Source organism: Triticum dicoccoides, chromosome 4B, assembly GCF_002162155.2.
Source record: "Triticum dicoccoides isolate Atlit2015 ecotype Zavitan chromosome 4B, WEW_v2.0, whole genome shotgun sequence".
NCBI lineage: Eukaryota > Viridiplantae > Streptophyta > Magnoliopsida > Poales > Poaceae > Triticum > Triticum dicoccoides.
Window position 1 is genome coordinate 108,696,332 of NC_041387.1, and position 27,616 is coordinate 108,723,947.

Consider the following 27,616-nt stretch of genomic DNA (forward strand, 5'->3'; position numbering starts at 1 on the left):
AAATTAAGACAACTCCTATGGCTCCTGCCGGTTGTCATACTCATCGACATGCAAGTCGTGATTCCTATTACAAGAACATGATCAATCTCATACATCACATATATATCATTCATCACATTCTTTTGGCCATATCACATCACATGGCATATGCTGCAAAAACAAGTTAGACGTCCTCTAATTGTTGTTGCAAGTTTTTACGTGGCTGCTATAGGTTTCTAGCAAGAACGTTTCTTACCTACGCCAAAACCACAACGTGATATGCCAATTGCTATTTACCCTTCATAAGGACCCTTTTCATCGAATCCAATCCGACTAAAGTGGGAGAGACAGACACCCGCTAGCCACCTTATGCAACTAGTGCATGTCAGTCGGTGGAACCTGTCTCATGTAAGCGTACGTGTAAGGTCGGTCCGGGCCGCTTCATCCCACGATGCTGCCGAATCAAGATAAGACTAGTAGTGGCAAGTAAATTGACAAAATTGATGCCCATAACAACTTGTGTTCTACTCGTGCATAGAAACTACGCATAGACCTAGCTCATGATGCCACTGTTGGGGAACGTAGCAGAAATTCAAAATTTTCTACGCATCACCAAGATCAATCTATGGAGATTCTCGCAACAAGATAGGGAGAGGATGAGCATCTTCATACCCTTGAAGATCGCTAAGCGGAAGCGTTACAAGAACGCGGTTGGTGGAGTCATACTCGTGGCGATTCAAATCACGGAAGATCCGATCTAGCGCCGAACGGACGGCGCCTCCGCGTTCAACACACGTACAGCCCGGGGACGCCTCCTCCTTCTTGATCCAGCAAGGGTAGAGGAGAAGTTGAGGGAGAGCTCCGGCAGCACGACGGCGTGGTGGTGGTGGAGCTCGTGGTTCTCCAGCAGGGCTTCGCCAAGCACTACGGAGGAGGAGGAGGTGTTGGAGGAGGGAGAGGGCTGCGCCAGGGGAAGGGTGCAGCTACCCTCTCTCTCCCTCACTATATATAAGGGGAAGGGGTGGAGGAGGCGCCCTAGGGTTCCCTAGGGGATGGGTGGCGGCCACAGGGGAAACCCTAGATGGGTTTGGGCGCCCCCACCTCTAGGAAACTTGCCCCCCAAGCCGGGAGGGGCGGCTGCCCTTGAGGAGGCGCCCCCACCTCTCCAGGTTACATGAGAGGGGTTGGGAGGGGCGCACAGCCCCTTAGTGGGCTGGTGAGGGAGTCCTGGATAAGGGGGTATCCGGCCAGCCGGACTATATACTTTGGTCGGACTGTTGGACTATGAAGATACAAGACAGAAGACTTCGTCCCGTGTCCGGATGGGACTCTCCTTGGCGTGGAAGGCAAGCTTGGCGATTCGGATGTGGATCTCCTCCTTTGTAAACCGACTCTGTGTAACCCTAGCCCTCTCCGATGTCTATATAAACCGAAGGGTTTAGTCCGTAGGACACAACAACAATCATACCATAGGCTAGCTTCTAGGGTTTAGCCTCTCTGATCTCATGGTAGATCAACTCTTGTAATACTCATATCATCAAGATCAATCAAGCAGGAAGTAGGGTTTTACCTCCATCGAGAGGGCCCGAACCTGGGTAAACATCGTGTCCCTAGCCTCCTGTTACCATTAGTCTTAGACGCACAGTTCGGGACCCCCTACCCGAGATCCGCCGGTTTTGACACTGACATTGGTGCTTTCATTGAGAGTTCCTCTATGTCGTCACCGCAAGGCTAGATGGCTTCTCCAACCTTCAACCATGCTGTCCCGGGTGAGACTTTTCTCCCCGGACAGATCTTCGAGTTCGGTGGCTTCGCACTGCGGGCCAACTCGCTTGGCTATCTGGAGCAGATCGATAGCTCTCGCCCCGGCCATCAGGTTAGGTTTGGAAACCTAAACTACAATACCGACATCCGCGGAGAATTGAACTTCGACGGATTCGGACCCGTGTCAGGAGCGCCAAACAATCATGATGATCATGACCTAGATCTGTGCTACCTCTTGAGCACTGTGTTGGATTTCCCTGAAGAGGAGAGGATGATGCAGTAAAGTAGCGTAAGTATTTCCCTCAGTTTTTGAGAACCAAGGTATCAATCCAGTAGGAGACCACACACAAGTCGCTCGTACCTACACAAAACGATAGCAACTCGCAACCAACGCTTAGGGGTTGTCAATCCCTTCACGGTCACTTACGAGAGTGAGATCTGATAGAGATAATATTTTTGGTATTTTTGATAGATAGATGCAAAGTAAAAAAGTAAAGGCAAAGTAAAAACAAAGCAAGTAAATAAAGTGATATAGATTGATATGATGAGAATAGACCCGGGGCCATAGGTTTCACTAGTGGCTTCTCTCAAGAGCATAAGTATTCTACGGTGGGTGAACAAATTACTGTTGAGCAATTAACAGAATTGAGCATAGTTATGAACATATCTAGGCAATGATCATGTATATAGGCATCACGTCCAAAACAAGTAGATCGAAACGATTCTGCATCTACTACTATTACTCCACTCATCGACTGCTATCCAGCATGCATCTAGAGTATTAAGTAAAAACAGAGTAACGCCATAAGCAAGATGACATGATGTAGAGGGATAAATTCATGCAATATGATAAAAAAAACCATCTTGTTATCCTCGATGGCAACAATACAATATGTGCCTTGCTGCCCCTTCTGTCACTGGGTAAGGACACCGCAAGATTGAACCCAAAGCTAAGCACTTCTCCCATTACAAGAACTACCAATCTAGTTGGCCAAACCAAAAAGGATAATTCGAAGAGACTTGCAAAGATAACTCAATCATACATAAAACAATTCAGAGAAGAATCAAATATTTTCCATAGATAATCTGAATCATAAACCCAAAATTCATCGGTCTCAACAAACACACTGCAAAAAGAAGATTACATTGAATAGTTCTCCACAAGAGAGGGGGAGAACATTGTATTGAGATCCAAAAAGAGAGAAGAAGCCATCTAGCTACTAGCTATGGACCTGAAGGTATGAAGTAAACTACTCACACTTCATCGGAGGGGCTATGGTGATGATGTAGAAGCCCTCCATGGTAGATGCCCCCTCCGGCAGAGCTCCGGAACAGGCCCCAAGATGGGATATCGTGGATACAGAAAGTTGCGACGGTGGAATTAGGTTTTTGGCTCTTGTTCTAATCGTTCGGGGATATGTAGGTATATATAGGAGGAAGGAGTACGTCGGTGGAGCTCCGAAGGGCCCACGAGGTAGGGGGGCGCGCCCTCCACCCTCGTGACCTCCTTGGGCACTGCTTGGAGTAGGGTCCAAGTCTCCTGGATCACGTTCGGTTGGAAAATCACGATCCTGAAGGTTTCATTCCGTTTGGACTCCGTTTGATATTCCGTTTCTTTGAAATACTGAAAAAGGCAAAAAACAGCAATTCTGGGTTGGGCCTCCGGTTAATAGGTTAGTCCCAAAAGTAATATAAAAGTGGAAAATAAAGCCCAATATAGTCCAAAACAGTAGATAAAGTAGCATGGAGCAATCAAAAATTATAGATACGTTGGAGACGTATCAAGCATCCCCAAGCTTAATTCCTGCTCGTCCTCGAGTAGGTAAATGATAAAAAAGAATTTTTGATGCGGAGTGATACATTGGCATAATTTCAATGTAAATCTTCTTAATTGTGGCATGAATATTTAGATCCGAAAGATTCAAGACAAAAGTTCATATTGACATAAAAATAATAATACTTCAAGCATACTAATCAAAGCAATCATGTCTTCTCAAAATAACATGGCAAAAGAAAGTTCATCCCTACAAAATCATATAGTTAGGCCATGCTTCATTTTTGTCACACAAAGATGTTCCCAACTTCTATACCCCCGATGACAAGCCAAGCAATTGTTTCATACTTAAATAATCTCAAACTTTTTCAACCTTCACGCAATACATGAGTGTGAGCCATGGATATAGCACTATGGCTGGAATAGAATATGATGATGGGGATTGTGTGGAGAAGACAAAAAAGGAGAAAGTCTCACATTGACGAGGCTAATCAACGGGCTATGGAGATGCCCATCAATTGATGTCAACATGAGGACTAGGGATTGCCATGCAACGGATGCACTAGAGCTATGAATACTCAACAAATGAAAACTAGTGGGTGTGCATCCAACTTGCTTGCTCATGAAGACCTAGGGCATTTGAGGAAGCCCGCCGTAGGAATATACAAGCCAAGTTCTATAATGAAAAATTCCCACTAGTATAAAAAAGACAACTTATGAGACACACTACATGAAGAACAAGGTGCTACTTTGAAGCACAATATATGAGACTCAATACATGAAGAACAAGGTGCTACTTTGAAGCACAAGTGTGGAAAAAGAGATAGTAGCATTGCCCTTTTCTTTTCTTTTTTTTGGCCTTTCTTTTTTTTGGCATTTCTCTTTTTTTTCTTTTTTTGGGCAATGCTCTAATAATGATGATCATCACACTTCTATTGATTACAACATAAGGATTACAACTCGAAACTTACAATAAGATATGACTCTATAGCAATGAATCAAGAGTGACATGTATGAAAAATAATGCATGGTGGCTTTGCCACAAATACGATGTCAACTACATGATCATGCAATGGTAATATGACAAAAGTAGTGTATGTCACGATGATGATGATGGAAGTTGCATGGCAATATATCTCAGAATGGCTATGGAAATGCCATAATAGGTAGGTATGGTGGCTGTTTTGAAGAAGATATAAGGAGGTTTATGTGTGATAGAGCGTATCATATCACGGGGTTTGGATGCACCGACGAAGTTTGCACCAACTCTCAAGGTGAGAAAGAACAATGCACGGTACCGAAGAGGCTAGCAAAGGCAGAAAGGTGAGAGTGCGTATAATCCATGGACTCAACACTAGTCAAAAGAACTCATATACTTATTGCAAAAATTTAGAAGTCATCAAAAATCAAGTACTACGCACATGCTCCTAGGGGGATAGATTGGTAGGAAAGACCATCGCTCGTCCCCGACCGCCACTCATAAGGATGCACAAGCCAGGTACACTTCATGTTTCAAATTTGTTACATAACTTTAACCATATGTGCATGCTACGGGACTTGCAAACTTCAACACAAGTATTTCTCAAATTCATAATCACCCAACTAGCACGACTTTGATATTATCACCTCCATATCTCAAAACAATTATCAAGCATCAAACTTATCTTAGTATTCAATTCACTCAAAAGAAAGTTTCACATATCTTGAACACTAAGTATATTAACATTAAGCAAATTACCATGCTATTAAAGACTCTCAAAATAATCTAAGTGAAGCATGAGAGATCAATAATTTCTTTAAAACAAATCCATCACCGTGCTCTAAAAGATCTAGTTGAAGCACTAGGGCAAAAATTATCACGCTCAAAATATATAAGTGAAGCACTATGAGCAAAACTATCAAGCTTAAAAGGTATAAGTGAAGCACATAGAGTATTCTAACAAATTCCAATTCATGTATGGCTCTCTCAAAAGATGTGTACAGCAAGGATGATTGTGGTAGACTAACAAGCAAAGACACAAATAATACAAGACGCTCCAAGCAAAACACATGTCATGTTGGTGAATAAAAATATAGCTCCAAGTAAATTACCGATGTAAGTGGATGAAAGAGGGGATGCCTTCCGGGGCATCCCCAAGCTTTGACTTTTTGGTGTCCTTGGATTATCTTGCGGGTGCCATGGGCATCCCCAAGCTTAGGCTCTTGCCACTCCTTGTTCCATAATCCATCAAAAGAATTTTCCCAAAACTTGAAAACTTCACAACACAAAACTCAACAGAAATCTCGTGAGCTCCATTAGAGAAAGAAAACAAAAGACTACTTCAAGGTACTGTAATGAACTCATTCTTTATTTATATTGGTGTTAAACCTACTGTATTCCAACTTCTCCATGGATTATAAACTATTTTAGTAGCCATAGATTCATCAAAATAAGCAAACAACACACGTAAAACAGAATCTGTCAAAAAACAGAACAGTCTGTAGCAATCTGTAACTAACGCAAACTTCTGGAACTCTAAAAATTCTACCAAAATAGGAAGTCCTGTACAATTTGTTTATTGAACATAAGAAAAAAGAATCAACACAAAATCACATTCCTGTGATTTAACAAAATTATATTCGTGCACGCAAAGTTTCTGTTTTTTCAGCAGAATCAAATCAACTATCATCGTAGGTTATCCTATAGGTTCTACTTGGCACAAAAACTAATTAAAACATAAAACCACATATAAACAGAGGCTAGATGGATTATTTATTCCTAAACATAAGCAAAAACAAAAAACAAAAAATAAAATTGGGTTGCCTCCCAACAAGCGCTATCGTTTAACGCCCCTAGCTAGGCATAAAAGCAAGGATAGATCTAGGTATTGCCATCTTTGGTAGGCACTCCATAAGTGGCTCTCATGATAGATTCATATGGTAATTTTATTTTCTTTCTAGGGAAGTGTTCCATACCCTTCTTTAAGGGAAATTGGAATCTAATATTCCCTTCCTTCATATCAATAATTGCACCAATCGTTCTAAGGAAAGGTCTACCAAGAATAATAGGACATGAGGATTGCAATCTATGTCAAGAACGATAAAATCTACGGGCACATAATTCCTATTTGCAACAATAAGAACATCATTAATTCTTCCCATAGGCTTTTTAATAGTGGAATCCGCAAGATGCAAGTTTAGAGAGCAATCATCAAAATCACGGAAATCTAGCAAATCACATAAAGTTTTTGGAATAGTAGAGACACTAGCACCCAAATAACATAAAGCATGAAACTCAAAATCTTTGATTTTAATTTTAATAGTAGGTTCCCACTCATCATATAGGTTTTCTAGGGATAGAAACTTTCAACTCAAGTTTTTCTTCATAAGATTGCATCAAAGCATCAACAATATGTTCGGTAAAGGCCTTATTTTGACTATAAGCATGAGGAGATTCTAGCACGGATTGCAACAAGGAAATACAACCAATAAAAGAGCAATTTTCATAATTAAATTTCTTAAGATCCAAAATAGTGGGTTTATCAACATCACGGTTTTTATTTATTGCAATCCCACTTTCATCAATTTCATCATCAAGATCTAGAAACTCCGAATTCTTAGAACGCCTTCTAGGTAAAGGAATATCATATTCAGTTTCATCAAGATTCATATTGCAAAACAAAGATTTAATGGGGGACACATCAATAACTTTTAGATCTTCATCTTGATTTTCATAGGAATTGGAAGAACACGCTTTAATAAAGGCATCTTTGGAAGCACGCATCCTAACGGTTCTTTCCTTGCACTCATCAATGGAAATTGTCATGGCTTTGAGAGACTCATTGATATAATGCTTAGGAGGAATAGATCTAAGCTTTAAAGAATCAATTTCAAGAGAAATTCTATCAATGTTCCTAGCCAAATCATCAACTTTAAGCAATTTCACTTCAAGCAAAGCATTAAAATTCTTTTGTGAATTCATAAAATCTTTAACACTACTCTAAAATTCAGAGGGCATCTTATTAAAATTTCCATAAGAGTTGTTGTAGGAATTTCCATAATTGTTAGAAGGATTACTAGGATAAGGCCTAGGATTAAAATTCCCTCTATAAGCGTTGTTTCCAAAATTTCTAGTCCTTCTTCTTACTTGTTGGGACCTTTCCCGTGTAAATAGTTTTATTTTCTTTTCTTTCCTTTGGCGGTCGAGAAGACCATATTGAAAATGTTTAGTGGCTCTCATATGCATGGTTGTTTATTTAACTTAGAGCTCATATTACTTGTCTTCTCTTTTGAGTTTAATGCTTGCAGATTCCAGCTTAGTCCAATGCACGTGCACTCTTATTATTATACACATCATTCAGTCGTGCAAGTGAAAGGCGATAATGACGATATATGATGGACAGATTGGGATGAGAAAAGCTGGTATGAACTCGACCACTCTTGTTTTTGTAAATATGATGAGTTTATCGTTCCTGAGTCAGCTTATTATGAAGTAAACATATTTGCAATGACATTTAGAGATTATAGTTTCTTGTGCCATGCTTGATTAGCTTTGAGTTATAATGGTTTACCTTGCGTGCCAACATGCTATTAGAATGATTATGATGTGGTATGATGGGATGGTATCCTCCTTTGAATGAATTGAGTGACTCGACTTGGCACATGTTCACGCATGTAGTTGAAACAAATCAATATAGCCTTCACGATATTTATGTTCATGGTGGATTATATCCTACTCATGCTTGTATTCGGTGTGAATTAATTTCAATGCATGTTTATGACTGTTGTCGCTCTCTCAATTAGTCGCTTCCCAGTCTTTTGCTAGCCTTCACCTGTACTAAGTGGGAATACTGCTTGTGCATCCAAAATCCTTAAACCCCAAAGTTGTTCCATATGAGTCCACTATACCTTCCTATATGCGGTATTCACCTGTCGTTCCAAGTAAATTTGTATGTGCCAAACTCTAAACCTTCAAATGAAATTCTGTTTTGTATGCTCGAGCAGCTCATGTTTCAACTAGGGCTGCCTATATCTTCCATGCTAGGTGGGTTATTCTCAAGAGGAGTGGACTCCGCTCCTCATTCACGAGAAAGGGCCGGTAACCGGGATGCCCAGTCCCATGATCCAAAAGATCAAAGCAAATCAAAATAATTAAACAAAAATCCCCCAGGGCTGTTGCTAGTTGGAGGCACTCGTTGTTTCGAGCAAGCCATGGATTGATGCCTGTTGGTGGTTGGGGGAGTATAAACCTTTACCATTCTGTTTGGGAACTGCCTATGTAGTATGGAAGATACAACCATCTCATAGTCGTTGCGTTGATATGAAAGTATGCCGCTCAAAATTTTATTCAATCTCTATTTTAAAATCGAGCTCTGGCACCTCTACAAATCCCTGCTTCCCTCTGCGAAGGGCCTACCTATTTACTTTTATGTTGAGTCATCACCCTTCTTATTAAAAGCACCCGCTGGAGAGCACACTGTCATTTGCATTCATTATTATTGGTTTATATTGGGTATGACTTGACTGGATCTCTTTTACCATGAATTACAATGTTTAGTCAATCCTTGATCTTTAAAGGTGCTCTGCATTTATGTTTTGCAGTCTCAGAAAGGGCTAGCGAGATACCATTTTGTTATATCATGTTATGATTGTTTTGAGAAAGTGTTGTCATCCGAGTTTTATTATTATGGCTCGCTAGCTGATTATGCTATTGATATGAGTAATTGTGAGACCCAAGTGTTATTGTGAGTATGGTTAGTTCATAATATTTGCTGAAACTTGAATGCTGGCTTTTCATGTTTACAACAACAAGAGCAAACAGAGTTTGTAAAAGTTTTTCTTTATCACTTTCAGTTTATCAACTGAATTGCTTGAGGACAAGCAAAGGTTTAAGCTTGGGGGAGTTGATACGTCTCCAACGTATCTACTTTTCCAAACACGTTTGCCCTTGTTTTGGACTCTAACTTGCATGATTTGAATGAAACTAACCCGGACTAACGCTGTTTTCAGCAGAACTGCCATGATGTTGTTTTATGTGTAGAAAAGAAAAGTTCTCGGAATGTCCTGGAAATCCACGGAGGCACTTTTTGGAATTAATAAGAATTTCTGGGCAAAAGAAATACACCATGGGGGCCATGGCCTGTCCACGAGACAGGGGGCGCCCCCCATAGGGCGCCCCCCCTATAGGGCGCGCCCTCCTATCTCATGGGCCCCCTGGACCTCCACCGACCTCAACTCCAACTCCATATATTCACGTTCGGGGAGAAAAAAATGAGGGAGAAAGTTTCATCGCGTTTTACAACACGGAGCCGCCGCCAAGCCCTAATCTCTCTCGAGAGGGCTGATCTGGAGTCCATTCGGGGCTCCGGAGAGGGGGATTCGTCGCCGTCGTCATCATCAACCATCCTCCATCACCAATTTCATGATGCTCACTGCTGTGCGTGAGTAATTCCATAGTAGGCTTGCTGGACGGTGATGGGTTGGATGATATTTACCATGTAATCAAGTTAGTTTTGTTAGGGTTTGATCCCTAGTATCCACTATGTTCTGAGATTGATGTTGCTATGACTTTTCTATGCTTAATGCTTGTCACTAGGGCCCAAGTGCCATGATTTCAGATCTGAACCTATTATGTTTTCATGAATATATGTGCGTTCTTGATCCTATCTTGCAAGTCTATAGTCACCTATTATGTGTTATGATCTGACAACCCCGAAGTGACAATAATCGGGATACTTCTCGGTGATGACCGTAGTTTGAGGAGTTCATGTATTCATTGTGTGCTAATGCTTTGTTCTGGTTCTCTATTAAAAGGAGGCCTTAATATCCCTTAGTTTCCGCTAGGACCCCGCTGCCACGGGAGGGTAGGACAAAAGATGTCATGCAAGTTTTTTTTGACTATGTACTGCAAGGCAATAGCCTCACAGTCTTTTATTAACTAATAAAAGAGTTCAAGTTACAATTTTACAACTATACAGGAGGAGTTAAATACTTACAAAGAATAAACTAGGTAAGGTTAGCTATCCAAGACATAAGACTATCCTTATATTTGCACCGAATCCTGTGGGAGAGGAGAGAGATGTCATGAATAAAGTTTCTCCTCCAAGCTCTAAATGAGGGCTGCTCATTTCTGAAGATCTTCCCAAATCTTTGGATCCAAATATTCCAAGTAGCCACAAAAACCACCTCAGAGAAGAAAGGGAGACCAAAATCCTTTCTAACTACTTGGGCCATATCATAAGTGGTTTGGTTGGGTAGAACAGTCCAAGATATCCCAACATAGTTCCAAACCCTTTGGCTGAAGTTGCAAGCAAAGAAGAGATGGGCCCGGTCTTCATGCTGAGCAAGGTTGCAAAGCACACAAGTATGATCCTGGATGATCCACTACCGACGTTGCATCATATCCCTGGTGTTCAACCGATCCATTAGCAGAAGCCAGCCAAAAACTTTTAGCTTTAGTGTGCATGCACACTTCCAAATCCACTTGAAAATGGGGTCAACCACAATGTGCGTGAAGCAAGAGTCATAATATAACTTGGCCCTATAGTCACCAGATTCGAAGGCCACTTCCAAGTATCCTTGCTCCCAGCCTCCAGGTTGATCAAAGGCAGTAGTGCTTGTAATTGAGTAAACTCTGAGTAAGCATCTTGCGAAAGAGGCAGATGAAAGTGCTCCAAGATATCCGTCTGCTCCAAAAAATCCTTAACTGTGATTGCCTCATCAACAGCGAAAGAGCAAAGCCTCGGGAAACATTCATGCAACAAAATTGCCCGATTTCCCAGATGCCATCGATCGAGCCAAAAAAGCACTGTGTCCCCAGCGTGGACATGTGGGATAGCTAGTTTGCAGAAATTGGGATATAAGCGCATGACATCACGCCACCAAAAAGAACCACAAATCTTCTTTTCCATAAGCACGTATGACTATTTACGGAATACATGCCTACATTACATTGATGAACTGGAGCTAGTTCTGTGTCACCCTATGTTATAGCTATTACATGAGGAATCGCATCCGGCATAATTATCCATCACTGATCCATTGCCTACAAGCTTTTCACATATTGTTCTTCGCTTATTTACTTTTCCATTGCTACTGTTACAACTACTACAAAAACCCAAAAACTATTATCTTTACTTTTGCCACTGTTACCTTTATTACCATACTACTTTGCTACTAAATACTTTGTTGCAGATACTAGTTATCCAGGTGTGGTTGAATTGACAACTCAACTGCTAATACTCAAGAATATTCTTTGGCTCCCCTTGTGTCGAATCAATAAATTTGGGTTGTACTTCACCCTCGAAAGCTGTTGTGATCCCCTACACTTGTGGGTTATCAACTACTGGAAGGAAGCTGTTCATAGCGAGATGGATTCCATCTTAGCTAACGGAACCTGGGAGACCACTGACCGTCCTTATGGGTGCAAACCTGTAGGATGTAAGTGGGTGTTCAAGAAGAAGCTTAGACCTGATGGTACAATTGAAAAGTACAAGGCACGACTTGTGGCTAAGGGTTATACCCAGAAAGAAGGTGAAGACTTCTTTGATACTTACTCACATGTGGCTAGACTGACCACAATTCGGGTGCTACTATCACTGGCTGCCTCACATGGTCTTCTCGTTCATCAAATGGACGTTAAGACGACTTTCCTCAATGGAGAGTTGAAGGAGGAAATTTACATGGATCAGCCAGATGGTTTTGTAGTACCTGGTTAGGAAGGAAAGGTGTGCAAGTTATTAAAGTCTTTATATGGCCTTAAACAAGCTCCTAAGGAGTGGCATGAGAAGTTCGAAAGAACATTAACTGCTGTCGGTTTTGTAGTAAATGATGGTGACAAGTGTGTGCACTATCGCCATGGTGGGGGCGAAGGAGTTATTCTTTATCTGTATGTCGATGACATACTGATCTTTGGAACCAAACTTGATCTAATCAAGGAGGTTAAGGATTTCCTATCTCGTTGTTTTGAGATGAAGGATCTAGGAGTAGCTGATGTTATCTTGAACATCAGGCTGTTGAGAGATGAGAATGGTGGGATCACGCTGCTTCAGTCTCGCTATGTGGAAAAGGTCTTGCGTCATTTTGGGTATAGCGACTGCACGCCTTCTCCAACTCCATATGATGCTAGTGTGTTGCTTCAAAAGAATCAACGGATTGCTAGAGATCAACTGAGGTATTCTCAGATTATTGGCTCGCTTATGTATTTGGCGAGTTCCACGAGGCGTGACATCTCTTTTGCTATGAGTAAGCTGAGTCGGTTTGTGTCAAAACCGGGAGATGATCATTGGCGTGCACTTGAGAGAGTTATGCGCTATTTGAAAGGCACCGCGAGCTATGGGATTCACTACACCAGGTATCCAAGGGTACTGGAGGGTTATAGTGACTCAAACTGATATTTGATGCTGATGAGATTAAGGCCACAAGGGGTTATGTTTTTACACTTGGTGGTGGTGCTGTTTCTTGGAAGTCTTGCAAGCAGACTATCTTAACAAGGTCAACTATGGAAGCAGAACTCACAACATTAGACACTGCCATTGTTGAAGCAGAGTGGCTTCGTGAGCTATTGATGGACTTACCCATGGTTGAAAAACCAATAGCCCCTATCCTGATGAACTGTGATAATCAAACTGTGATCGTTAAGATAAACAGTTCTAAGGACAATATGAAGTCCTCAAGGCATGTGAAGAGGAGACTAAAATCTGTCAGAAAATTGAGGAACTCCGGAGTTATTATGTTGGATTATATCCAAACAACAGAAAACATGGCAGATCCCTTCACAAAGGGTTTATCACGTAATGTGATAGATAATGCATCGATGGAGATGGGTTTGAGACCCACCACATAAGTTGTCCATAGTGGTAACCCACTCTATGTGATCGGAGATCCCGTGAAGTAGAAGTGGGAGACAAGCTGTTGGTCAGCTGAGAGGAGAGTGTCCCTATTTTAATTATCCCACTCCGTGTAGATGCAATACTCTCCTGATCTGCATCGCAGGTTGATATTTATCTTAATGTGTTCCAAATGGCTTATTTGAGTAAGGAGAGATGTTGTCCTACAGAGCATCTTCTGAGGAACACACCTATATGAATTTGACTGTTAACGTCGCAGTTTGTGAGAATTGGGTGTTCTCTAATAAATTCATGAAAAGGCCCTGGAGTACGACGTATACGCTCCACCCGCGGGGAAGCCTTGCGGCAGCCCAGTATCGGTCAAGAATTTGTGTGAAACTAGTCTCGCAGAAATCTTGTAGTTCAAGGCATAGTCCACTATTCAAGTTGTGAACTAGTGTAGCATAAATCTCTAAGTGAAAGTTCAACTTCACAGTATCCACTAAGCACCGGTATATAAACAATGTTTTGGAACCAAATGGTGAAATGTGCCAATGAGACTTTCTGGGGATTGTTGGAATTTTCTAGTGGGCTTTTGGCCCAAAGCCCAACTAAAATTCTGAAATTCTCTTGGCCCATTCATGCACACATGTGAGTGGAGTGAGTGAGGCTAAAGTTTAGTCCCACCTCATAAGTTGAGAGAGAGTTGCAGCTCTTTATAAGGTGAGCTCTTCTACCACTTGTATGTGCATGAGAAGAGGAGACCTACACGCGCGCTCCTCCTCCTCGCTCGCCTCGCCACGCCACGCCACGCCACGCCTCGTCACGACGCGCCGCGGGTTGCGGGATTGAGCCGAGCCGAGGACAGAGCTATGCACGTTGTCTATATTTTTGCTACTCGGGAAAAATTAATGAGTCATTAATTAATAATTAACGGACTCGTTAATTACTGAACCTTTTCCGATTCTTTTGGGCCGTGACGACTCGGACGTGGGGTTTACTCCCACGACCTACCCGGCCCGCATTATATAGTCAGGCAGACGTCTACCCTAGCCGACACCGCTTCGTATGGTTGCTCACCATCGTTCCAGATCATTGCACCGCCAAGCAAGTCTTCTCCATCCCTCCTTTCGGCGTGCACTGGGAGAAGGGACAGCAGGCCTCCGGAACCCCACCTCTCGTGATCCTGTACGGGAGAGGGGCGATCAAGTTTTTGGGGAGCGCACTCGCGCGACTGCTGGCAGCGATGACTTCGCGAACGATGACTTCTTCCCCGACCTCGGCAACCTCATCCTCGATGACATGGGCGACAACGTCAACGCCGGCGGTGCTACTCCCGCTGCACCGTATGTGATTCTATCTTTCCTATTCGAGATCGTGGTAGAATTCATGTTTCTAGTATGTGCCCTAGATGTGATCTGTTCATCTGCTATGCTAGTTTGCATGATTAATTCAATCTCTGCTACTGTAGTCATGATTTATCTTCTGTTTATTCGGATTAAATCTCGTAGTAATTTGCTCATATTTCCAACAATCCAAAAACCTGATTATAGGCAATTTGCTCTGAGTGGTTTTGCTGCGCATCTGAAGCCGCCTGCCTTTAAGGGGGCACAATATAAGAGGTGGCGCACGAGAGTAGTCTACTGGTTTCAGACCATGGGCTGCTATGACGCCACCAAGGGCAAGCCTGAGGGCGATCTTAATCCAGCACAACTGGAAACTTTTGAGAAGATCGATACTCTCTTTAAAGGCACTCTTTTGGGTGTTCTTGATGACTCCATTGTGGACTCGTATATGTCATTTGACAACGGCAAGGACATGTGGGCTGCGTTTGAGGCCAAGTTTGGTGCCTCGGACGCCGGTAGCGAGTTGTACGTCATGGAGCAATTATATGACTACAAGATGACTGATGAGCGCTCTGTTGTACCGCAGGCTCATGAGTACAATCGCTCGCAAAAGGACTTGAGTACTTCAAGTGTGTGTTGCCGGAGGCATCATTGCCAAGCTTCCACCTCCATGGAACAATTTTGCTACTTCCCTGAAACACAAGAGACAAAGAGTTTTCCGTTGCGGATCTCATTGGTACTCTTGATGTTGAAGAGAAGGCGAGAGCAAAGGACACACGTGCTCGAGTTGCTGAGGGAGCTTCTACTGCCCACATGGTACAGAAGAAGAACTTCCATCCCAACAAGTTCAAAAACAACAAGAACAAAACTCAGGGCACAAGCAAGTTTGATACAAAGAACAAGCCATTGCATTCTACCAACTTCAAGAAGAATTCTCACAAGAAGGGGAAGGGACTTTGCCATGTCTGCGGTGATCCTAATCACTAGGCTCCGAAGTGTCCTAACTGCTTTGAGGAGCGCAAACATGAGAAGAGCGGCAAGTCCGCTAATGTTGTCATCGGTGATACTGATATGAAGGAATCTGGGTACGGTATTCTTCCTACCATCCTTTCAGTATTTCAATCTCATGATTGGTTAATTGACACCGGTGCCAATGTACATGTTTGTGCTAACGCCTCAATGTTTTCTTCTTATTAGGTCACAGGGACTTCTCCCGTGCTGATGGGGAATGGGTCACATGCTATCGTTCGAGGTGTCGGTACGGTTGACCTGAAGTTTACTTCAGGCAAGACCATGCGTCTGAAGAACGTTCATCATGTGCCGTCCATCAATAAAAATCTCGTTAGCGGTTCCCGTTTATGTCGAGATGGTTTTAAGTTGGTTTTTGACTTCAATAAAGTTGTAATTTCCAAGTGTGGACAATTTGTTGGAAAAGGCTATGAGTGCGGAGGCTTGTTCCGCCTATCTTTGTCAGATATTTGCACTAAAGTTATTAATAATGTTTTCCACAATAATGAGTCAGATATTTGGCATTCACGACTTTGTCATATTAACTTTGGTTGCATGACGCGGCTAGCCAATATGAATTTAATTCCGAAAATCTCTACTGTCAAGGGCTCTAAGTACCAAGTATGTGTGCAAGCTAAACAACCTCGCAAGTCCCATAAGACTGCAGAGGCAAGAGACTTGGCGCCACTAGAGCTTATACATTCTGATCTTTGTGAGATGAATGGCATGTTGACAAAAGGTGGAAAGAGATATTTCATGACGTTGATTGATGACTCCACTAGATATTGTTATGTGTATCTTCTGAAATCAAAAGATGAGGCTTTAACTTTCTTCAAAAACTATAAAGCTGAGGCAGAGAACCAACTTGATCGAAAAATTAAACGGCTTAGGTCCGATCGTGGTGGAGAGTATTTTTCTAATGAATTTGATCTGTTTTATGCGGAACATGGTATAATCCATGAGAGGACGCCTCCCTACTCACCTCGGTCTAATGGGGTGGCCGAAAGAAAGAACCGAACTCTAGCTGATTTGGTTAACGCCATGTTAGACACATCGGGTCTTTCCAAGGAATGGTGGGGGAGGCGCTAATGACCGCGTGTCATGTCCTAAACCGAGTTCCCACAAAGCATAAGACCATGACTCCATTTGAGGAATGGAAAGGAAAAGGTTGAAACTCTCTTACCTACGTTCTTGGGGTTGTTTGGCAAAAGTCAATATACCAATTCCCAAGAAGCGCAAGCTTGGACCAAAAACCGTGGATTGTGTTCTTCTGGGCTATGCTTTTCATAGCATTGGCTATAGATTTTTGATAATAAATCTGAGGTATCCGACATGCATGTTGGTACAATCATGGAGTCTAATGATGCAACTTTCTTTGAGGACATATTTCCTATGAAGGATATGTCAAGTTCATCAAATCAGGAGATACCTACTCCATCTAGTGAGGAACTCACTGTAATTCCTGAACCCACCATTGCGATGGGACATGTTGAGAATCCTGTTGAGGGTGACAATGAAACTCCTGTAAGGAGTAAGAGATAGAGGACTGCAAAGTCCTTTGGTGATGATTTCATTGTGTACCTTATGGATGACACACCCAGAACTATTTCAAAAGCCTATGCATCTCCTGATGCTAACTATTGGAAGGAAGCTGTTCGTAGCAAGATGGATTCCATCTTAGCTAACGAAACCTGGGAGATCACTGACCGTCCTTATGGGTGCAAACCTGTAGGATGTAAGTGGGTGTTCAAGAAGAAGCTTAGACCTGATGGTACGATTGAAAAGTACAAGGCACGACTTGTGGCTAAGGGTTATACCCAGAAAGAAGGTGAAGACTTCTTTGATACTTACTCACCCATGGCTAGACTGACCACAATTCGGGTGCTACTATCACTGGCTGCCTCACATGGTCTTCTCGTTCATCAAATGGACGTTAAGACGGCTTTCCTCAATGGAGAGTTGAAGGAGGAAGTTTACATGGATCAGCTAGATGGTTTTGTAGTACCTAGTTAGGAAAGAAAGGTGTGCAAGTTATTAAAGTCTTTATATGGCCTTAAACAAGCTCCTAAGGAGTGGCATGAGAAGTTCGAAAGAACATTAACTGCTGCCGGCTTTGTAGTAAATGATGGTGACAAGTGTGTGTACTATCACCATGGTGGAGGCGAAGGAGTTATTCTTTGTTGTATGTCGATGACATACTGATCTTTGGAGCCAAACTTGATCTAATCAAGGAGGTTAAGGATTTCCTATCTTGTTGTTTTGAGATGAAGGATCTAGGAGTAGCTGATGTTATCTTGTACATCAAGCTGTTGAGAGATGAGAATGGTGGGATCACACTGCTTCAGTCTCACTATGTGGAAAAGGTCTTGAGTTGTTTTGGGTATAGCGACTGCACGCCTTCTCCAACTCCATATGATGCTAGTGTGTTGCTTCGAAAGAATCGACGGATTGCTAGAGATCAACTGAGGTATTCTCAGATTATTGCCTCGCTTATGTATTTGGCGAGTGCCACGAGGCCTGACATCTCTTTGATCATTGGTGTGCGCTTGAGAGAGTTATGCGCTATTTGAAAGGCACCGCGAGCTATGGGATTAACTACCCTGGGTATCCAAGGGTACTGGAGGGTTATAGTGACTCAAACTGGATATCTGATGCTGTTGAGATTAAGGCCACAAGTGGTTATGTTTTTACACTTGGTGGTGGCGCTGTTTCTTGGAAGTCTTGCAAGCAGAGCATCTTAACGAGGTCAACTATGGAAGCAAAACTCACAGCATTAGACACTGCCATTGTTGAAGTAGAGTGGCTTCGTGAGCTATTGATGGACTTACCTATGGTTGAAAAAACAATACCCCCTATCCTGATGAACTATGATAATCAAACTGTGATCGTCAAGATAAACAGTTGTAAGGACAATATGAAGTCCTCAAGGCATGTGAAGAGGAGACTAAAATCTGTCAGAAAATTGAGGAACTCCGGAGTTATTATGTTGGATTATATCCAAACAACGGAAAACATGGCAGATCCCTTCACAAAGGGTTTATGACGTAATGTGATAGATAATGCATCGATGGAGATGCGTTTGAGACCCACCACATAAGTTGTCCATAGTGGTAACCCACTCTATGTGATCGGAGATCCCGTGAAGTAGAAGTGGGAGACAAGCTATTGGTCAGCTGAGAGGAGAGTATCCCTATTTTAATTATCCCACTCTGTGTAGATGCAATACTCTCTTGATCTGCATGGCAGGTTGATATTTATCTTAATGTGTTTCAAATGGCTTATTTGAGTAAGGAGAGATGTTGTCCTACAGAGCATCTTCTGAGGAACACACCTATATGAATTTGACTGTTAACGTCACAGTTTGTGAGAATTGGGTATTCTCTAATAAATTCATGAAAAGGCCCTAGAGTACGACGTATACGCTCCACCCGCGGGGAAGCCTTGCGGCAGCCCAGTATCGGTCAAGAATTTGTGTGAAACTAGTCTCGCAGAAAACTTGTAGTTCAAGGCATAGTCCACTATTCAAGTTGTGATCTAGTGTAGCATAAATCTCTAAGTGGAAGTTCAACTTCACAGTCTCCACTAAGCACCAGTATACAAACAATGTTTTGGAACCAAATGGTGAAATGTGCCAATGAGACTTTGTGGGGGGATTGTTGGAATTTGCTAGTGGGCTTTTGGCCCAAAGCCCAACTACAATTATGAAATTCTCTTGGCCCATTCATGCACACATGTGAGTGGAGTGAGTGAGGCTAAAGTTTAGTCCCACCTTATAAGTTGAGAGAGAGTTGCACATCTTTATAAGGTGAGCTCTTCTACCACTTGTATGAGCATGAGAAGAGAAGACCTACATGCGCGCTCCTCCTCCTCGCTCGCCACGCCACGCCTCGTCACGACGCGCCGCGCAGCGGGTTGCGGGATTGAACCGAGCCGAGGACAGAGCTATGCACGTTATCTATATTTTTGCTGCTCGGGAAAAATTAATGAGTCATTAATTAATAATTAACGGACGCGTTAATTACTGAACCGTTTCTGATTCTTTTGGATCGTGACGACTCGGACGTGGGGTTTACTCCCACAACCTACCCGGCCCGCATTATATAGTCAGGCAGACGTCTTCCCTAGCCGCCGCTGCTTTGTATGGTTTCTCACCACCGTTCCAGATCATTGCGCCGCCAAGCAAGTCTTCTCCATCCCTCCTTTCGGCGTGCACCGGGAGAAGGGACACCAGGCCTCTGGAACCCCGCCTCTCATGATCCTGTACGGGAGAGGGGCGATCAGGTTTTTGGGGAGCGCACTCGCGCGAATGCTGGCAGCGACGACTTCGCGAACGACGACTTCTTCCCCGACCTCGGCAACCTCATCCTCGACGACATGGGCGACAACGTCAACACCGGCGGTGCTGCTCCCGCTGCACCGTATGTGATTCTATCTTTCCTGTTCGAGATCATGGTAGAATTCATGTTTCTAGTATGTGCCATAGATGTGATATGTTCATCTGCTATGCTAGTTTGCATGATTAGTTCAATCTCTGCTACTGTAGTCATGATTTATCTTCTGTTTATTCAGATTAAATCTCGTAGTAATTTGCTCATATTTCCAACAGTCGGTACGGAGGGGGGTGGCACTGAGCTCCCCCTTCTCCTTTCCATCAAATGTCTCGGTGGAGATTGATACCGATAATATTTCCAGACTATGATGAAACGCACATGAAAAATAGAAGAAGACACAACGCGTAAGGTATACCGCACTCTCTATGGAGGAAAACACCGTCTCCACTGAAAGAATATTTCTCCTACACCGAAACATCAAACCCGAAATTTGATTTATGGTGAGCTGAATGTACCACCATTGTCGTAGTAAATAGTACTTCCTCCGGTCCTTTTTAATCCGCATATACGGTTTGTCTGAAGTCAAAGTCTCTATACTTTGACCAAACTTGTAGAAAAAAATAATATCAACACTCACAATCTCAAATCAATATTGTTAGATTCATTATGAAATGTAGTTTCATACGAGATATATTTGGTACTGTAGAAGTTGATATCTTTTAATATAATTTTTGTCAAACATTGCAAAGTTTGATTTGACACAAATTTAATATGCTGAGTAAAAAAGACGGAAGGAGTACTACTACAGGGACCAAAAGGCTCTTGGGAAAACTGGAGAGGGGTGGTGGGTTCGGTTGAATGGTTGATCGATGGCGGCCATATAAAGTGCAGTTGGTCGCAAGAGAGGCAAATTAAGAGGGCCGAATTGATCTTCCATCATTGATTAGGGTTTAGGGCAATACCAAATTCCCTTCATCATCTACTAAATAGGAAGTGCGGCTTGCCGCACCCCACTCGCACCAGCCATAGCCAGCCCGGTAAGGCATGATTTAAGAAAAACAAAAATGTCCAGAGTACCAAAGTCTATTACATACCAGTAGTGCATTTTCATAGGAAATGCAACATGATATACCAAAAGGATAAAGGTTCAATACATTATGCCAACAAACGTCACGACTAATTATTACTCTACCATCCAGATGATGAGTCACGGGAATAAGAAGTGTATGAACAATATATCAGAGCTTATATGTGCACAGTAAGTCACACTGATTACATACATGAAGCGAGTTTACATCACCGATACAACTCATTCAATCGGGACTATTGATTATGGAAGCACACAAGTCGAGTTTGTAAAGTGCCCAATTCACCTGCAAAGAGGGGCAATCTCGGGCAAGCCCACATAGACCATTCCATCTACATGGTAGAGATCAGGTGCATAACGTAAGAATGCCTGATTGTGTCGGGGCTCGCCTCTATAACCCAACATACTTGACCCCCCTCCAACAGCCTCTTGAGTTCACCAATCTACAACAAAACCAGCCCCATAAGAGCACATAATCACACCAAATGGCAAGGTAAGTACTCCCTGGCAAGTATTGGACCAGAAAACTCTGACTGGAGCTACATGATATTAGATGCAACTTATCATCTCAACCATATGCGAATACTAATGGAAGATGCATTACTTATTAGGCACATGTAGAATGAGGTATCAAAAGAGCAAGTGGTACAGAAAAGAAGTGAAGCGACATGATAAAAGAGGGCAAAGTGTTATGGCAGACCTTTTATTTTCAAAGAGTTGATGAGCTAGTGACCATATAATTTTTGATGGTCTGACCAACCGTGCATACCAAAGGTGCTTAACAGAATGGATATCTTACCTACCTCGGTCGAAGATCGACACGGAGGAGCGCTTGCCAGTCTTGTCCCTCGATAAATCTGACTGATTCAGGCGTGCCATGGCCGAGAGCGGCGGATCGAGTCGCCGTGATGTGGAAACCGGGAAACAGGGACAGTAAAATATGATTTGTCATGTTGCGCTTCTCCTGTAGATGCGACAGGCCAAGTTAAAGCTTGGTGAGCTTGGTAATGAAAGCATATATCTTCCTGATGAATTGGTAGAATAGGATTGTCCGAAAACAGGAAAGGCAAACCGCATAATACCACAATCCAGCAAGAAAAAATTAGATACACGAGCAAACCGCTGTATGCATATCAATGAGCAGGAGAATAATATGGCTATATGAGAACATAGAGATTTCTATGAATGAGCATTTCTGGACTGTTGGATAAAAACAGATGTAAAAATAATATGGCTATATATATAAGATTTGGAAGCTTTGTAGGCAAGCACAAAAAGACCAGATTCTTCAACAACTTGGCAATTCAGATGCAATAGCACCCTCATGAGCATATAAAGAGAAGAAACAAGGTGCATTTCATCTCCATTAGAATTTGAAAATATAAAGAGAAGAAATAATGAAAATCCATAAGAAAGGCCAACAAAACTAAAGGTTAAAGGGGTGGAAAACTAAAGAGTGGATGAGCTCTCTGGAGGGTCCTGGCCACTACGACACATATGGCCATACTAATGAACAAACGCTTCGTAGTATACATCAGGGGTTCACATATATTACAGTTTGCTATCTAGAACAGTCTGAACATGAACCTAATTATATTGGATAATTCAAAATGTGGTGTTGCATATACAGTAGCTAGCATATACTATACTTTAAATAAAAACTAAACTTACAGTTGTCTGCTCTATGATCTCAAAGTAGCATTCATGTAAGGCAAGAAACACATCAGTTTGAAACTATTAGGAACATGGGCACAAGCGTAGCTTAGAAGTGGAATAAGTAATGTACTGCTCTCTCTCTCTCTCTCGCTCAAAATTACAGCACTGCAATTGTTCCTAACTCATGTTGTGATGACCAAGTTATATGAGTCTAAGTGCATGTGTTTTTGTGTGTATGCATAAGTTGATCTAAGTTCACCATACGGTAAGATAACACGTCCGAATAAATTCAAATGCCCAGATAAAATACTTCGTATCCAAGTCCCAAATGTTTACTACAATGAAAAGAAATTTGAGATTAGAGAGCAGTAAAAGGAAGACATACAACACAATTTCGGCATCCAGTCCAGGAGTGCATATACTTGTAAAGAACATGACTTAGTTTATTTATGTAGCATGGATCCTTTAATTTGAAGTAGGGAAGCACATGAATTTTGGCTACTGCACGTGAGAATAGGCGTTGGGCTTGGGGCGCAAGGTAAGGATCGAAATACCTCAAGGTGGTGTGGAAACGGCAGGGTCGCCGGCATCGAGTCCGTGCCGTGGAGAAAACTGTAGCAGTACAATAAGCCTCCGAAGCAAATAAGCTTATAGGTAAAATTACGTATCTGATCTGTCAAAAGGGGGAAAATATGTCAAAAACTCTTACTATTTAAAAAGCTTGTGCATTCATATGCTTGTAAGCCTAACTGAATTAGCATCTAGGCATAGGCATATGTAATAGCTTTCCCTTTTCTCTCTTGGCTCTCTTAAAAAGCTTGTGCATTCATATGCTTGTAAGCCTAACTAAATTAGCATGCTAGTTAGAAATTAGAACAATGAAACGCTCAAATCAAAACACCAAGAGCACATTTAATTGGTATAGGAGCTGTAACCATGTGCATATCAATGAGCAGAAAAATAACATGAGTACGTTTATTTCTTCCGATATCAAACAAATATCACATATCACAGGGCAGTTATAAGAGCATGCATCAAGCTTAAACAGGAAGTTTGATATGACATCACCGCTACACATTGCATATACACATACCTTCATCGTCGACTGATGTATGTCAGATTGTTGTTGCTCGGCCATTTCACAGCGTGGCTAGCTCGAACGGTTGGCTCTTTGGAATAGGTTAAAATCTGATCATACAAAAAGTCACAAATTTCACAAATCACATCATTGTCATAAGAACATGCACAGAGGTTAAATTAAGAAGTCCAAGACAAATTCAATGTAGAATCCATATTTTTAGAACGGCCAACAATTATGTGTAAGACAGTGCATGATATTTTGTACCACAAAGTACAACATTTTTTACTAACCTTAATTCGGGCCTATATATATCGGGTTCCCGGTTGCAAGCACATTCAACTTGTATGATTTATCCAACCTGAACTTGAGCTCCAGCAGATCAAAATGCAGAGCATGTGTAAAAACAAGGAAGCATCAAGATAAATCGTACAAGCTGTCGACAAATAACACATACGCACCTCGTAGTCCGGGAAACGGACGACCACATTAACACCTGCAAGCACGGGCAGGTCGTATAGCTACCATTGATGGCATGGTCCAGCGGGATGACTGCCACCATGCATCCTCAAGGTTCAAATGTATTTTTGATACCACAAAACATGTTCTCATTCTGAAACAGAGCATGCATTGTGTATAAATTTCAGTGGTGGTTGTTTACTTTATAAGTTCCATTGCATTTCAAAGGATGAAAGTTTTAGTTCCCAACAATATAGTAATTTAGAATAGGTGCACCCACACACCATGAAATTTAAACATGATCCATTTAGGAAATGTATAGTTGTTATCATGGTCCAAACTCGTACAATTCATCTAGGTGAAGCCTTGAACATGTTGTTACCCAACAGAAAACTACTATTATAACTAAACCCAATCAGATCATCCTAATTTTGTGATAATGAACAGAGAATATAGTGGTGGAAAAGCACACCTCATTAAGTCATTTTTACAGCAAGAATACAACAATGGTTAACCAGACATAGCATACCTTCCAGACATGTGTGTCAACAGGAATAACCTGATTCTTATCAGCAGAAAACTACTATTATAACTAAACCCAATCAGATCATCCTAATTTTGTGATAATGAACAGAGAATATAGTGGTGGAAAAGCACACCTCATTAAGTCGTTTTTACAGCAAGAATACAACAATGGTTAACCAGACATAGCATACCTTCCAGACGTGTGTGTCAACAGGAATAACCTGATTCTTATCAGCAGAAAACTACTATTATAACTAAACCCAATCAGATCATCCTAATTTTGTGATAATGAACAGAGAATATAGTGGTGGAAAAGCACACCTCATTAAGTCGTTTTTACAGCAAGAATACAACAATGGTTAACCAGACATAGCATACCTTCCAGACGTGTGTGTCAACATGAATAACCTGATTCTTATCAAGAGAGAACAGACAAATGCAGGCTGCAACTTTTGGACCAACGCCTGGCAAGGTACAAAGACCCTCGATTACCTCCGGTAGTTCCCTGTCAGGCAAGCCATTTTGTGCCTCCACCAGCCTTGGCCATCGATTCTTTAGCAGTGCCAACAACATACTTTGCCCTGCTCATTCAAAGGCACACAAAACATTTCCTCAAATCAGTTTAGCACAAAATATCTAGTAATGTTGCATAAACAACAGATACTCATTACTGAGATATGCTTCAGACATCTATAAGGTCATCTGCTAGGGGGTAGATGCAAGGCATGTAGATTCTACTTCCCTCAATGACATCTATAAGGTCATCTGCTGTTGCATCAATCATAGGGAGACGTCAGCATTACAAATCCTGTACTCACTACAGATTGCTTTTACTGTGTTAAGGCTAGTTTGATAAATCTGATTTTACTGAAAGTAGAAATCAAAACAAGCCTCGACAGATTTATAATCTATTATGAATCTGCATTCATTAACCCTACAAAAGCAAGTATATTACACTTTTCAGTGGTCAAGCTTCACCCAGAAATTCAATAGATGTGTTACAGTGTTAAAAATTAATGTTTCTCATTCCATCCTAATGTGCTAGTTATATTCTACTATGGATACATGAGAATATGGATTTGTTTCCTACAAATACATTAGAAGTGACCTTCGGTGGCGTGTAGTATTAAGAAGTTAGAATTAAACTTAATACGCATACCTCAGAATGACTCCAACTGCTGCAATGTGTCACTATCAAGACAAAGCATTGAGGGTAACCCTTTGCTTTGCGCAGTCAATTCCAAGCGCTCATCTGCCTCGCCATCTATTTCTCTTTTCTGAGTTCCTCCTTTTGTCTTTGTTTCTCTGCCTGCAAATATGTAGAAATATCTTAATGCTAAACAGATTTAGTGCTACATATACTACAGTACCATATCTGGGTTACAGTTTATTTCAAAGGAACTAAAAATACTAACTCGTCTAGATTGCTCCCTTTGGAATCTCTCTTCCTCTATTTGCCGTGGACACACCCGACAGCTCCAACTCATCTGTGCAAACAAAATCATGCCATCAGTCAATCCAGCACTCGAGTAAACAATACCTTGCAAGGGGAAGTCACGGAAGGTGATTACGGTCATGCCGTTGACAAACTCGCGGAGGTCCTCGCTAATGCCGTAGCACTCGGGCTCGCCCGCAGAGAGAGTGATAGCCTATGTCCGCTCAACGTCCTCGTCCTCCTTTTGCCGAGCGCGAGGACGATGAGAGGCGGCTAGAGAGGGCGTGCAGCAGCGACGGACTTGGGGCCGACTTCTTCTTCCCCGACGTGGTTCCCTTCGTGCGGGCGCTTGGTGACCGTGGCCTTCTTGTCAGCCTCGGGCGCGGCCTTGGCGGTAGCCACGCGCTTGGCCGAGGAGCCCCGCGGTCGGCCTCGGGCGCGGCCTTGGCGGAGGTTGTGCGCTTGCGCGAGGAGACCCGCGACGGCGCGACGGCGGACGGGGAGGATGGGGACGGCGGCGGACGGGGAGGATGGGGGCGGCGGCGGCGGACGGGGAGGATGGGGGCAGCGGACGGGCGAGGGGGGCTACAGGGGACGGGGATTCGATCGGACGGACGAGGTTCTCCCACAGCTCTATCCGACGGCCGGAACTCCATCAAGCAAATCGATCGGACGGTCACCATGCGCTAATCGCTGAGAACGCCTATGTTTCGATCGGATTCGTCTTTGTGGATATAGAAACAAGAGAAAAATTCACTGAAGGTCCTCGTACTCGTCGCGTTGGCCAATTTAATTCCCGTACTTATAAATACCTAAAATACAGTCACTAAACTTGTCTCAGGTGGTCATATACGGTCCATTATACGATTTCTTGTACGTACACGCTGATTTGGCAATTGACTGGCTTGTCCACGCATGCGTTGACCGCCAAGTCATCAGCACCTGGTCTTGATCGATTGATTCGGGGAATGCAGGGGTGTTTTTACAAAACCGCCGTATTTAACGTTTCTCCCCCGTCTGGTCGGACCGCACCTGGTCGGCCGCCCCCGCTCCTCCCTGCATCCAAGATCTGAATCGCCGTATTTTACGTTTTTCCCCCCGCCTGGTCGGACCGCACCTGGTCGGCAGCTTATTTTGAGTCAGGTCGTGGCTGTGGTCGTCGCAGGTACTCGATCGGGAGTGTGTCAACATGCATGCATGCTTGCTCCGGCAGCACGCGCTTCACGGCTACGTCTCTAACGCGGACGTGGTCGTCTGCTCACTACGCACTTGCTCGTCGCCGGCGTTGAGAATTCAAACCTGCAGTGAGGTTGGGTGGCGCCCGGGATTCGATAGTACTACATGCATGGGTCGTACGTACACAACCAA

General features: G+C 42.7%; 1 long non-coding RNA gene across 3 annotated transcripts; it reads right to left on the minus strand.

The window, feature by feature from the left end:
- Positions 1–21,224: 21,224 nt before the first annotated feature.
- LOC119295324 lies at positions 21,225–26,804 on the minus strand. Of its 3 annotated transcripts, XR_005143895.1 has the most exons (10): positions 26,385–26,804; positions 26,229–26,300; positions 25,973–26,122; positions 25,192–25,394; positions 24,291–24,442; positions 24,123–24,190; positions 23,845–23,939; positions 23,306–23,424; positions 21,895–22,059; positions 21,225–21,538 (listed from the first exon to the last, which is right to left on the minus strand). It is a non-coding gene; the product is annotated as an uncharacterized LOC119295324 (long non-coding RNA). The 3 variants fall into 3 exon arrangements; XR_005143896.1 differs by having other exon boundaries at positions 21,899–22,059; positions 24,291–25,394; XR_005143894.1 differs by having other exon boundaries at positions 24,291–25,394.
- Between the last annotated feature and the right edge of the window lie 812 nt (positions 26,805–27,616).